Source organism: Ciconia boyciana, chromosome 5 (genome assembly GCF_034638445.1).
Source record: "Ciconia boyciana chromosome 5, ASM3463844v1, whole genome shotgun sequence".
Lineage (NCBI taxonomy): Eukaryota > Metazoa > Chordata > Aves > Ciconiiformes > Ciconiidae > Ciconia > Ciconia boyciana.
The window spans coordinates 6998830-7013650 of record NC_132938.1 but is presented as its reverse complement, the minus strand read 5'-3'; the positions used below and the strand labels follow the sequence as shown (position 1 = coordinate 7013650).

At 43.2% G+C, this 14821-nt stretch overlaps 1 protein-coding gene across 5 annotated transcripts in view; it reads right to left on the bottom strand.

Moving 5' to 3' along the window:
- Positions 1–14821, bottom strand: part of REEP1 (receptor accessory protein 1) — a 71392-nt gene that overhangs the window by 43931 nt on the left and 12640 nt on the right. The window lies entirely within an intron of this gene.

Here is a 14821-nt window from a genome sequence, read left to right as displayed (position 1 = left end):
CAGTGACATGAATGAAGAGCAGAGATTCAGGTTGACTTTCCTTTTGCAATGGTTTCTGTAGCTGTACCTTATGAGTTATGCACAAAACAAACCAACCAAACAAAAACCAAAAAAAGGCCACTGCACTTTTAAAAGGAAATTAAAAACCTGATTTCAAAATAATCTACTGTGACACCAGGAATATAGGAGTATTGCTTTCAGAGGCAGGACAAAATGAGCATCATTTGTCTAAAATCACTTCCACCTCTATTCAATACTCTGAAAAGCTAGCGGAGGATAAAACAGCATCCAAGTTCTACTGGCACAAGGGTTTGAATGCTGGGGCCTCATCCGACATTAAATCTGCTAAAGGGAAGAGCCCTGCACTGTTTGGTAAAGTCAATTTGGGCTCATCAAAGGAGGAGGAATTTGCCCACCAAGATATGCCAACAGGATCAGGCCTAAAAATCCCAGCTCTACTGTTCTTTCAGACAGTTTCCTTTCATTTTCAAGTCTGAAAGGGATGCTGTCAGCTTCAAGATTTCATGTAAGAAAGAAATAAGGATCTGTAAATTAAAAATAGCACTACTGCGAAAAAAACCTTGAGAATTTTTTATACTAACTCCTCTCTGCATCACTGCCTAGCTGCTTATTCACGTCGATTATTCTGGACATAAGCATAGGCTTGTCAAAACCACTTTGCCCTGCCCAGGTTTCAGTCAGTTTTATTCAATGCAGCAGGATGATGCTGCAAAGTCTGAATTTAATAGATTGCAGGGGAATGTTTATTGGCTTGCAACTACCCTTCTTTCCACTGGAGCTTTTGCTTTAAATTCATACAGCTGTTTCTGCTGCTCTTGGGAATGGAAATGATCAATGTTTCAGTCCCTAGTTGTGGAGCCACATGGACCCGCAGTCGTCTTTTCCATCCTGCCAGTAGCAATTGTGTGCTGTGGGACTCATAATTACAGTTGAGTCCATTATGTGCATAAGATATTAAAAATTAACACTCTGGGATATGATGTACCATCGCACTTCCCGTAGTTCAAGAAGGTATTTGTGAAAGAATGGGGTGAGCCAGCACACATCTTGATTTCCAAAGCAGTGACCAAAAACAATTTGCCTGCTATTCATCGTGCTTACTGTAGCATAGCTTAGCAAAACCTGAAGCACAATGCAGACTTCAGAAAAGCAGCTACTGAGTGAGGAGATTCAGTACTTTACAGAGGCTTCACACTGGCTTCAAAAAGCTTTGCTGGAAACAGACAGCTCCGAACCTATTTCACCCACAGGGGCTGTGCTATATGCAGGGATTAGATAGAAATGCTCAGAAAGATTCTGGGAAACCAAACACATTTTTGTCCCTTGCAATATCTTAACAAACAGCAACACTGGTTAAAGCAAGGAGGAACACACAGACAATAGCTTGATCCTGTTCTCACTGAAGCTAATAACAAATATTCCCTCTGTGTTCAACAGTAGCAGGACCTAATCCAAAGAAGGTAGAGCTCACAAAAGGAAGAAAGCTCCACAATATTCAGAAACTAACAGCTGAGCACATGAATAACATTTTTGTCTCTACTTATAAGACTTATCTTATAAGAGTTATCTTAGTAAAGATAAGACTTATAAGACTTATCTTAGTAAATACCTACTTATAATATTTTTGTCTCTACTTATATTATATTTGTCTCTACTTTGTCTCTACTTGGCCCGGGCTGGCTGCTATCTCACGCTTTTATTTCCTGCAAATAATCACTGAATGATTGATATTCATTTCCTCAGTTTGTGCTGGTAACAGAAAGTAACTGGATCCTGAAGCAGCAAACAGTTTACAGGATCACTAGAAAAGAATTAGTTGCAGACAATAAACACTTGTAAAAAAATTCCTGTAAGGGAAAGAAACTGTGCAATACTTTTGCATATGCAGAGCAAGGGACAGTTAATAAGGTGATGTGCTCTCCCTAAATTGGAGATTGAGAGTTTCACTGATTTGCCTTGTAGTGTGTTGTGTGCATATATGGACATTTATTATTGCTATGGTTTACCAGACTGAAAACTCTTTTAAGGAATGTTGGATCCCAGTCTTGTCACTGCTGTGGCTTAGAGTTACTTAGCCTTTGCATACACCCTACAAATGGAAGACAAAAGATGTTCAGGCATTTCTGTAAAGCATATTCAGGGTTCTGGAGACAAATACCTGCACATAGGCATATTCCAAAAAGTCTCTTGAAGTTACTGTCTTCACTGGGCTTTAGATCAGGCTTGAGTACAATTGATTTAATTCAAACATGCACGTCAATCCTCTATCTCTTCCCTCAGTTTCTCTCCCCTGCTGAAGACAATACTTCTCTCTTACCCCTCATCCAAGCTTCCTGCGTAATTAAAGTTATCGTTTACTCCTGCCTTCCTTCATCCCCATGCTCAGACTGTTGCCAAATCACTCCTTCTGCACACTATACACAAAACCAAGGCTGATTCTTTGTCCCTCTGCCCAAGCCACTACGTCACTTGTCTAAGTCTCCTTTTCCAGCCTCCTTTGTGTGGTTTCTACCCCACCTGGATGCACTAATATCTAAACCTCTCTCCCCCCGCCTCCGTATCCCCCCGCCCTTGCCTACCAAGCTGACTCTTTGTTTTCTGTGCCTGAAAAATGTTGCTCCTAACTACTGTTGGTTTGGTCTTTTATCACATCCCACCTGAGTCCCTTCTCTCCATTAATGACTGAAGTGCCACCACCTTTTCACTCTGCTGTTCCTTGTATGTCTTCTCCCACACCCTGGAGCTCCTGTGCTCCTTGATCCTCCATTGCATATCAGCCCATCGCCTCTAAAACAAGCTGTTCCCTGACAGCCCACAGTTTGAGAGGCAGCAGCCCAAGCCACACAAATTCCAACCATGTCATTCCCCAGTTCCTCCTCATCTCTCTAATCTTCTTCTGCAACACTCCAGTTCTACCTGATGTTCTCTGAACCACACCACAGGACTTTCAGCTTTCCTCACACATTCCCAAAATTGCAGCACAGACCCTCAGTTCCCTCCCACAACTGCCAGCTGACCTGGGAACCACATGTGATATGACTCCTTCTATGGTACATGCACTGACTGCCTGACTGGTGCCTGCCAGCTGGCAAGCCAAATTAATGACCTACCTATGGGGTTAACACTGCAGCTTTTACCTTGTGGCGGACACTGCTATGAGACAATCTCCTATCCAGCAGCTAATTCTTATGAATAATGTAGAAACTTAATAGTTGAGACCTCTCTGACCCATCTATTTTGGCCAAAATAACTTTGCAGATCCAAGAGTAAGCAGTAGTGGAAAAAACAGACTGCTTAAGCCTCATTTCCTTAGGAAACCAGGCTACAGATACAGTCAACCCACTCCCCACCCATTTCCATCTTCCAAAGCTCCTCTGAATGAGCTATGTACCCTGGAAAGCCTTGGCTCTTTTACCCTCTGTGCAAAAGCAGAAGCAGACATCCTTATCAGCAAACCAGGGACTTCCAGAGCTTGATTGTAGTAGTTGCTACGTTTAAAGCTACAGAGATGTGTTCCTACAGGCTGGGCTAAAACAAACACATACCCTCAGGGTATAGGGAAAGGCAAGGAAGTAGTGACATTCATCAGCGAGTTAAGAAAAGCTCACTTGCAGCACTAAACAAATAACCGCAACAGTCTAACAATTCTTACACTGCTCCATGCTGGAGGTCTACATCAATTACAATCGCCTTGAAAAAGGACAAAACAGCAGCTGTAAAGAAATCACTGAAGAGTCAACTAATTGTGCAACAGGAGGCAAAAATCTAAGTAAAAGGTTAGTCTTCCTAAAGAATAGGATAAGGATTAATGCTGAAAATCTTACAATCCTATTAGGCACATCAGCAGCAGCAATCCCCAGTCCGGACCGCTACATGTGCTTCTAGTCATTCTTTGTCAAAAGGGACACGGTGGAGACGGAAGGGGAAAGGAGAAGGGCAACGAAGGTGTGTGGAAGCGCACTGGGGAAGATCCATAAGAACGACTGTAAATGCTGCAATTGTTTCTTTTGCAGCAAGGACAAATAACAGGTTATTTGCTCCTACTGATGCAGGGTAAAGGGATGTTAAACTGAATCAAGAGAACAAAGTCAAAAAGGAGGGGAGAAACCCTCCCTATCACCAGGAGTTAATTTGTGGAACTTAAAAACTGTATTTATTTATATCATTACATTACATAGGATTTGGGGTTTGGTTTTGGTTTTCATTATTCAAGTTTACCATTAAATGAGACAGGAAAGGATGAAGCTTCCCATATTGTGAGGTTTCCTGATTCTCAGGGGAATATTAAAGCAATTTAACTGGTAGCTCCTCTTTAGCAATCTCTGTCATATTCCAGGGGAGCAGCTGCACCACCACCACACCTCCTTCTGTCTCCACTTACCAGTACAGCCACAGCCAGCCCTGGCTATAATATCCTTCTATTCCTTCTCCGAATCTGCTAGCGCAGTGATCTGACCATCACAGAGCACAGGCTAACCCAGATGTGGCAATATACCTAATAGCATCTAGGTTATAGCCTGGGGATCAGCATCAGAGCGGGCACCAGGACCTGGGAGGGCCCCTCATAACGTCTTGAGTTCTGATGATTTGGCGATGCTATTTTCCTCATGAGGGACCTGGTCCTACAGCCGTTTACCTGTAAAATTAACTCTCACATTTCGTACAGCAGCCACTGAAACAAATGGAAAGACTTTCAGAGATTCTCAGGATTACTGGCCAGGACTCAGGTTACCTCCAGAAATGCCTGCATATCCATTCTCTTGAGTATTTTTAATCACACAGGTGTTTTCTGGATGGTAACCTACTGTTACAAATAGACCAGCATGGTGCCGTCCACATCCCAAGCCATCCAAGTTTTGCTCATCTAGTTACCATGCCACCAGCAGTGTTTGGGCTGCCCAAACATTTAGAACACTGTACTACTACAACACAAATAGAACAGCCCTTATTTTGCCCATAAATAACTAGCGTTTCCATATCATTCTCACACAGCAGCCAAGATGGCAAACTTTTCCTCAAACACAGGGATGGACACAGTTAGGAATTTGCCGTGGTTAAACCCCAGCTGGCAACTAAGCACCACACAGCCGCTCACTCACTCCCCCCCAGTGGGATGGGGGAGAGAATCAGAAGAGTAAAAGTGAGAAAACTCATGGGTTGAGATAAAGACACTTAAATAGGTAAAGCAAAAGCTGCACACGCAAGCAAAGCAAAGCAAGGAATTCATTCACTCCTTCCCATCGGCAGGCAGGTGTTCAGCCACCTCCAGGAAAGCAGGGCTCCATCACGCATAACGGTTACTTGGGAAGACAAATGCCATCACTCTGAACATCCCCCCTCCGTCTTCTTCCCCTGATTTATATGCTGAGCATGACGTCCTACGGTATGGAATATCCCTTTGGTCAGCTGGGGTCAGCTGTCCCAGCCGTGTCCCCTCCCAGCTTCTTGTGCACCCCCAGCCTCCTCGCTGGTGGGGTGGGGTGAGAGGCAGAAAAGACCTTGACTCTGTGTAAGCGTTACTCAGCAGTAACTAAAACATCACTGTATTATCAACACTGTTTTCAGCACAAATCCAAAACATAGCCCCATACTAGCTGCTATGAAGAAAATTAACTCTATCCCAGCCAAAACCAGCACAGAATCACTGAAATATTTCCTACTTCCTCAACATGTTCACTGGCTAGTGCATGCTTCTTACGCATGGAGCAGCAGCTGAGCTGTCACCACGTCAGCACTCCTTGCTGAAACTGCCAAGAAGGGTGCCAATAGGTTTGCATTCCTTATTATCAGTCCTAATTAACGTTCACACAGTGCCACAGATTAAAAATAAACAGTACTGTCTTTGCACCAAAGGTTCCCAGTTTAAATCCAACAGCTGTGGATGTGAAAGTAAGCAGCGCATAAGGTCAGGGAAAGGGTTAATGCAAGCCCCTTGACAGGCCAAATGCCTGATATCCAAGAAGGGACTGGGGTGGAGGAAGCACCAGCTGCAGAGGAGGCTCCAGGCTGGTATTCCCTGGGAGATGGCTCCTGCAGATTCTTTGTCAGCATTTTGCAGCAGAATAGGTCCTGCACAGTGACTACAGGGCAGCCGGAACTTGCCTGTTCACCCTCAGGGTGACAGCTGACGTTATCCCCACCCTGGGCCCCAGGAGATGTGGATAACCCAGCCATGCCAGCCTGACACCCCGATACACACCAAGAATACCAAAGGCGCACCGTGCCTCAGTGACAAAAAAATCCCCTGAGGATAGCACTGGGCCCTGACACCCCTGAGACAGATCAGGCTCACTTCAAACTCCATTTGCAACTTGAATCAAACATCCTCGTGCAGCTGGTTCAGTGCTGCCGAGGACAACCATGCAGTTGTGCCCATGTCACTCGGCCAGTCGTGCACCGCCTCCACGGGTATTAACAAGGTGTAAAGCTCCACTTGAACAGTCACCCAGCACATCCTGCTTAGCTCTGGCCGCTGAGACCTTGTCCTCATGAGCACTTCTGAAGCATCATGCACACCCACAGCACTGAGGAAACAGAGGGCAGGCCCAGGAGAACTCAGCATCTAACACAAAGATGCTCCGCTTTCCGTCCAGATCCACCTCTGACTTCTCAGCCAGGCTACTACAGAAGCAAACTGCAAACTTCATCTTGGTTAGTGTAACCTAATGGCTGGTGAAACCTAATCGCTCCTCTTGGTGTAACTGCGGGGTAAAGGGATGCCCAACTGTCCTTCCAGCAGAAATAGCAAGAGCAAGGGCTGTCCTTGATGCTTCTAATTTAAGCAGTCTTGACAGCAGCACATACTCCTCTCCAGTTGACACCACCTTTTTTTTTCTCCCCTCAGCCAGGGCACTCCTCACATGGGAGTTGGAAGAAGGCCAGGCACAAACAGGTGAAGAGACATGGCGAGGGGGACGGGTGGAGGAAGTGGCCTTGGCCAGCCTGGAGCTATCACACAACTATTACGTTTACTCATGTTGAGATCCTACATCCAGACTTGTCTAAAGAAGGCAAACATGATTTCCTTTTCCCCACTTCTTGTTATAGGCAGAAGATAGAAATGCTAAAATAACACTACTACTGATGGAGAGACCTTGTAAAATACTGGGGTCATTAACGTAACGCACCTGATGACTACTAAAACCACCAGCAGTGACGGGTCTCACAGGGTTGATATTTACACTGACACCCTTGAGTATCATATTTAAAGCCCAACCAAGATTAAGCAGGTACTTCACCCTTCCCAAGTTTATTGTTCAAGGCTGTCTTCAAACTCAGGCAGAATTGCATCAGTTTACACACAAGCTAACACTTCAAAGTTTTCTTTACAGTCCTTCAGAACAGAAAAGGCCTGTGTAGCTGCTATAAAAATACCCCATGGCTCTGCAGCTATTTTAGGAAGCAAATTTATTGCAGGTAGATGGCTTACTAAGCTGGTCTGTTCTACTTCATGCTGTGTTCAGTGGAGCTGCCTGGCCCAGTGGAGATGGGTTGCTGATGAGCAAGGGGACTTTGCTTGCTCTCGAGGCAATGCTTTAAAGGGAGGGTCTACATGGAGAGTGTGTAGGGCTGGTGTGGGGCCCCAACCCATCGGTGAGAAGCTGCGGGTTGATAGGAACGCTGCGCCTGGCACACGCCACGGGACTCTGAGCAGCTGCCTGCAAGAGATAGTGTTTCGTGGGCCTCATCAGAGGCATTTGCCCTGTCGCAACTCCTCCCCTCTCTGCGCTTCAGCTCAGCAGGACCGCAAGAGAAAGCAGGAGAAAGCAGTCCACGGCACTGAGCTTTCTCCAGCGCTGGCACAGCCCATCGCGTCATTCGGACCCTTTTGGGGGAGAATAAATAATTCATCAAAGTGTGGTACTGAGGGGAATAAAATCTGTGCCTTTTAGAGAAGAAAATATTCTCTGCTATGTGACCGGGTCAGATCTTCACCCAGCTTCACTGCTCCAAAAAGGCAGGGCTTAGCATCTGCGTGCCCCTGATGTTTTCCCTATCCAGTACTGACCGTATAGTTCCTGCTTTGAGAGCCCTGTCTTTTTCCAAGCCAAATAAATGGCAATTTGAAAACTAAATGGTATGTTTTAGATGGGAAGGGCTGCTCTTCCTGATTCTGGAGAGGGGGATATTTATGTGGAAAAAGGCTTTTTTAGAAGCACTGACATTATATTCTAGAGATGACAGATGGTTTAAAATCTGTATTGTGAGTTAGCCTACAGATTTATGGTAGGCTCATGATACAAAAAGGAACAGAAAGAGACATATAACCTAACCAAACTAATTTCTAGGCTAAAAAAGGTATAAAAAATGGATTGCATATCAACAAAGCAGGTCTGCATTAGTGTTATATAAAACCACAAAGATCATGCTGCAAGTATTGTTTTGGAGTTATTTTAACTGATGCTACATGAATCAACTTTTAGGAAGCATAAACACCTACAGGAATCTCAATTTAGAGCATAATCCTACACTCTGTGTATCCTAAAACTCAGTTCAGGTCATGGAAGTCAAACCATAAGTGCTACCACTGTCTGAGGAGATGGTGAGAAACACAAAAGTTCCTGTTTGTCTATCCCTCACTGAAAGACAGCTTTAGACTTCCAGTGTTGTACTCATGGGACAGAAAACAGGAATACAAAATTAAATGAAAGTATAACTCATCCAAATCAATTGCAACACGGGATCTCCTTAGAGTAACATTACTTCAGCTTCCCAGGGACAGAATATTACTAGAAGTGCTTAACTAAATGCAAGGAATATTTTAGCTCACTGACATAATTTAAAAACCAAACCAAAAGACCTCTTTGGCCCAAATATTCAGCTAAAGCCATGAAAAATGTTGACTTCCCATGGAATCACCGTCAGTCCCGGGTTACCAATGGTTCAATCCACTGACACAAATCGTGCAGTCCCAAGGCTGCTCCGAGCAGCAGCGGGTCTCAGAGACCTCCACAAGCTCTTGGAGGAGGACAGAAACCCCAGTTAGGTCTCTACATTAGCCAAGGAGAACAGTTTCATATAGGAACAGGTATCAGGTACGGTCATGGCCACCTTGGTGCAAAACAGCTTGCAGAGAAAATCTTACTATTGTCTAGACATTTCTATAAATATGCTAGCAAATTAACAATAAACAGCATAACTGCTTCCATCAGTAACTGACCTTAACTTCTTACATGTTTGATGACTCTACAACATTAACCCAAAAAACTAGAAGACCAAACAAGTGGAGGGACCAGCCACATTGAAAACACGTGGGACCCAAGTCAGTCATAAGCTCTATGTTCCAGAACTGGTATTTAATTCCTAGTCAAGTGAAAAAAAAACAAACAAACAAAAACCAACCTCACCTTTAAAGCATCTCTTCTCCTTTTGATAGCATATTTCAAAGAAGGATTTCAAAGTGCAGTATTAATATTAGTGACCTGAGTATCGAAGTCAATTGCACTTCCATTGATTTCTGATTATTTCTATTTCATTAGTGTTTTATCTTTAATTTAAATGATAAGGACAGTGAGACCCACTTGAAATTATACAGGAAGCTCATGTCAGAGACATGAGCAGTACCCAGTTTTCAACTCCAGTTTTAAAGCAAGAGTGTAGGAAAACTAAGGCAAGATGATTCTACAGGTAATTTCAGAATATTCAGACCATCTTAGTGCTTTCGTTAGTACGGGTATCAGAATGCCACATGCTATATATAACAGCTGCGACATTGCAGGCAGTTCACGGGCAATGCAAACCACATTTCTCTTTATGGCCCACAGACACAGATTGGTATTTCTTCTGGGTACTATAACAACACTTTAGGGAGGGGCTGGGCACCTGCTTTTTTTACTAGGACCTGCATAATTTTTTTAAAAAAGGCAAGAAAGGAAATGAGACAGTATCATACAGCTTGAAAAAAGACAGACTTCTAGTCTTTTCTCATATGCATTTGACAAGGATTTCTAGTGTGAATTTAATAGAGTTCTTTCCTCCAGGGTCTTTTCTCATTTCATTAATCCTTCTTAATCCCTCCATTTTATACAGCTAATAACAGCATCTTAATGAAATGCATGGTACAACTGAGATAAACAAGGAGGGAGAGATCTCCAGCTGGAGCTAAACTGATACAGACCAGCCTCCAGTCTAACCTAGACGTAAAGGAGAGGAAATCAGAAGGAAGCAAGCCTCTTTACTGAAGCCATGGATCACTAATGAATAATCAGAGCTCCTGGCTACATCTCTGAATTCAGCTTCAGCTACCAGTAAAATTATTTGTCTCTAATTAAAATAAATTAGAAGAAAAATGACCATTTAGTGGATAATCCTAAATCACAGTGTTAGGATAAGCGATAAAAAACAGCAGGCAGCGGAGCCTAAATAATACCCTGAAGTTCTCCTGAAGAACATCAGGGACAGCCAGCGCTTTGCCTTCTGTGCCAAGAAGCCTCATCACTACGGTTCACTGGAGAGTAAGAGAACTTCCTCCAGGGTTGACTTCAGAGGAACCAAACTCAACCAGCACCTAAGGAGCAGCACCGATCCTCTGCCAGATGTAAATCTTCAGCCTATTTTTTCCCGTATCAACAAAAAGCATCTTAGATATTAAAAAAGCCAATCAACACTAAACCAAACCATTGTAAACACCTTTCTTCCCCACACTCTCCCATCTAAGAAGAGAAAGAGCAAAACCTATGTGACAGATATCATATGTGTGCTACTGGGAACTGTTCGAGTGAAAGAATGGTGAATGTAATATAAGAAATAGAAATGCGTCCTTAAGACTAGAGTCACAGAGTAATTTAGCTAGGAAGAGATCTCTACAAGTCTTTAATCCAAAACAGGACCAACTTCGAGTTTACATCAGGTTGCTCCAGGCCCTGTCTGGTCAAATTTTCAGTATCTCCATCTCCAGACTCTTGTTCCAGTGTTTGCTTACCCTCGCTTTGAAGAATTTTTTCTTTATATCTAACCAGAAATTCCTTTGCTGCAACTTGTGTCCATTGCCTCTCACCTTTTTGCTGTGCGCCTCCACAAAAAGCCTGGCTCTATTTTCTCCATAACAACCCATCATGTTTTTGAAGACAGCAATAAGATCTCCCCTTCACCATCTCTCGTTCAAGCTGAACAAACTCAGCTCGCTCACCTCTCCTGGTGCACCATGTGCTCCAGCCCCCTTCCACTGGACTCACTGCACTTTGCCGGTGCCCTCCTTATACTAGGGAGACCCAAATGGGAGACACTACTTCAGCCAGACACTGTCTCACACTTGCCAAATAGAGGGGAACAATCACTTTTTTAAACCTGATGGCTAACCCTCTTGCTAAACCAATCCTGTATCGAGATCAGGAGAACAGCAGCACTGCACCCTTCCTATCATCAGAGGTACAGAAGAGCCGGAGACCTACTCCCTGAATGAGGAGACTTTTCCTTGCTGCTTGGAGAACCTTCTTGCTCAGCCACACCACACCCTTTCCTTTGCACGTGGTGCCCACCCCAAGGAGCTAAGCTGGGGTCATGGTATGACAATAATAGATGTTACGGTACAGCAGGACTCTGAAAACGCTCCTTTTAGCCTACTCCAAATGAGCTGTTGCAGTAGTACAAACCTCACTTAGCTACCTGTAAAACAAAACCTGACTGCCAAGGAAAGTATGTGAAGAACAGTACCACCTTGTCTTAGCTGCAGGACTTAACATGGACCAAGTTGCCGTTACCATAAGAGCTTTAAAAAAAGGGGTAACAGACATGAAATGAATATTTACAAACACTTATTGCTTTAATTCTCTTGCTGAGCCATTTTTGGTGAGCTAGAAGAAGAACAGCTAGATTTCCCTTATCTCTACAGCCACGTATTCAGTGTAAGCCTTTGTGTCATTAACTGTGCAGCGTCGCTGCGAAATGTAATGGTTTTATGGTAATGCTGTTGCATGAGCTATTCTTACATAAAGCCACTAGTAGGGAGGTCATTATCAGCTTATTTACTTCTATGCCAAACACCATAGCCCACGGTAAGTATCTGGAGATAAAATGACGCATCCTTTTTTTTGCTGGAGCTGGGAAGCTCACAGAGAAAGCAAATTACCCACACACATGGCTAATAGTCATGCTATGATCATTTTTAAAAGGATCAGAGGCTGCAACATCCAGCAAAGCCTTGATTGAGGTAAAACTTATTTAAAGGGCTTCCTTAAATGACAATCTCCACCACAGTGCCTAAATTCATCCTTTAGCAGTTGGAGAATTATATTTTCAGGTTAAATGAAGAAAGATTAAATGAAACTGATTCTAAGGAGAGTTATATTCAGCACTTTCAAAGGGTTCACCTGTGTTAGTAACAGGACAAATACACACCCCAGGATTCAGGAAGCCTTAATTTCTCTGACCTACTAATTCTAAGAGGCTTTTCAGGACTATAACTGAGTGCATAGCAGGACCCTAGCCACAGAAATATCAGCATCTCTGTAAGTCTTACCATCCTCAATTAGTTCTCGCCATGCCTTTGGGAAACAGTTAAGTTCTCGTAGCCCCATTTTACAGATTGGTTTCTCATAGACCCAGCTGAGTAATCCTCTGGTTGGACATTCATCATGCAGTGTTGACATGCAAAAGCTGCATCTGTTGTGCCTTTAACTTGCTCAGGTTGGGCAGGATATTGTCACTGTTTCTGGCTTGGAGCATACCAGCATACAGTGTGGGTGTACTAATAAACTCTCAGGAGGAGATGCAGTTGCATAGCCTCTAAAATTCATGCCATTCCCTCAGTAACACTTGCATGTTGCCCAGAACCACAGCCCAAGTTAAACACTTCTGACTTGCAATTCACTTTGCAGGTGTATGTGACAGATAGAACTCATGCAGTTTGCACTGGCTTCTAAAATATCTTTGTTCTTTGCTCAACAAACAGTATATATGTACAAATGTACACATCGGAACAGAAATATTGGAATTTAGACATGTTTCCTCAGCACTCTGGGATGTTTCTTAAAACGCAAGGCTTCTCTTCTGAACTTTGGAATCTCTTCACATCTCTAACTTTCCTACATCATGATTCATCCCACAACTGAATATTCTTCTGCTACAAAAAGACAATTCTTTCCCTGCTCCTCCCAAATCATTTTATCTAATTAAGTACCTCCAGGTTTTGTATTTCTTGACCAACATCTGATTTCTTTGTTTAATTTCTGGTGTTTTCCTATCTTACCATAGCTTCTCCCTAAAGCTTAACAGGTTAAACACTTGCCTATTACACCAAGGACTCTAGATCTCAGTCCCTGGAGTGTTTTAGTAAGTGAACTTTGGGTCTTCAACTAAAGATAAGACAGAGGAAGGGGTTTCTTTTAGCTTCCACCAATTTTCATAGCACTACTACTATTCATCTGCATTACAGTTTTTAACAACCAGCTATTACCTAAAGCGCAGGAGAGACTTAAGAGCAAGGACAGGTATCTATTGAAGCATCTCACAGTAAAGCACTTCATACTGAGAGCTCCACGACACCAACTGGAAATCACAGATTTTGGATAGAGAGATTCCTAGGGTAAAAATCTTTAAAGGAGCCTGAGATAACAGGCAGTTTTCAGAGACGACAAATATCTACAGGTTCCATTGACGGTGCTGGAAATGAAATGGTTTTCACCACTGGAAATCAGCAGCTTGGTCACAGCCCAGGCAGAGCCAATGTGAGATCTGGAAACAGAAGTCACCATTTCCAGGCTATGCTTCTGTGCTAGCCTTTATCACCTCCACCATTACACTTAGATGATCTCACTCTGTGAGCACAGCTTAGTACTGCAGTACTGCCAATTCTCCTCACATTTGTTCATTTAATCTCATCAGGTGATTTCTTGGAAGTGATTACAGGAACATCTCAGTTCAAAATAAATTCTCAGGCTTAATGGTTTCTCAGAAAAGAACACATAAACAATCTTGCAGGTTCAGAGTACAAATCAAAGGATCTGATGCACAGAGAGATATATATGCACACATACTATAAAAGTCAGGATTTTAAATCCAGTCTCACAATTTGGTGAAGAGGTGAAGGGGTTTGACTCAGGTTTTTTTAATGTCTCCAGACAGCAGTATTGCTACCCAGATACTCAATCTTCGTTCTGACAGAAGATGTCATGTTCCCATTTGCATTCAGTTTTGATCTCTCCCAGACTTCTCATATCTTTCAGAATTTCTGTCTTTGGCTAAGAGTATCAGAGTAAAAGTGATAAGCCATGCCACTCTCTTCTATTCTGCATTTCCCCAAACACAAATGTGTTCAGATCAAAGCCTGTGACACAGGCAGAGCTCCATTCTTACACTGTGAGGAATAACTGTTTCAGGCTTGGATAAAAAGCCAGGGCATTGTACAATTCAGACAGTAAAGGCTTTGCCTCTTCTCTTTCTTTTGGCTTAGTGACTTCTCTTCCTTTCCCTTCTCACCTTCTCTTACACACATACACCTTGCAGCTGGCAGCTACTCAAAATATAAAATGAAATATAAACTGAGGCTTAGGAGCCAGATGGAGACTTCACAGAAATAGCTTTAGAGGAAAGCAAAGGGAAAGACAGCCAATGCTTCAAAGTCCATTACAGAGATTTCTAAGCAAGCAGCTGCTTGAGAAGGCAGCTTGTACTTTTTGTGGGAACGCCCACACTGCCTGCTATCTTATGTATGCTTTTCCATCACTTCTTATTCATTGTAATACTGCTGGTTTAAATGCCACAGTCCAGTGCTTGTTCTCCTTCCCAGGCAAGAAGATTCACACAGGATGACAGTGTTGCAAGTGCCACTCTCCAGAAACAAAGCATTGCTATTTTGAAATGA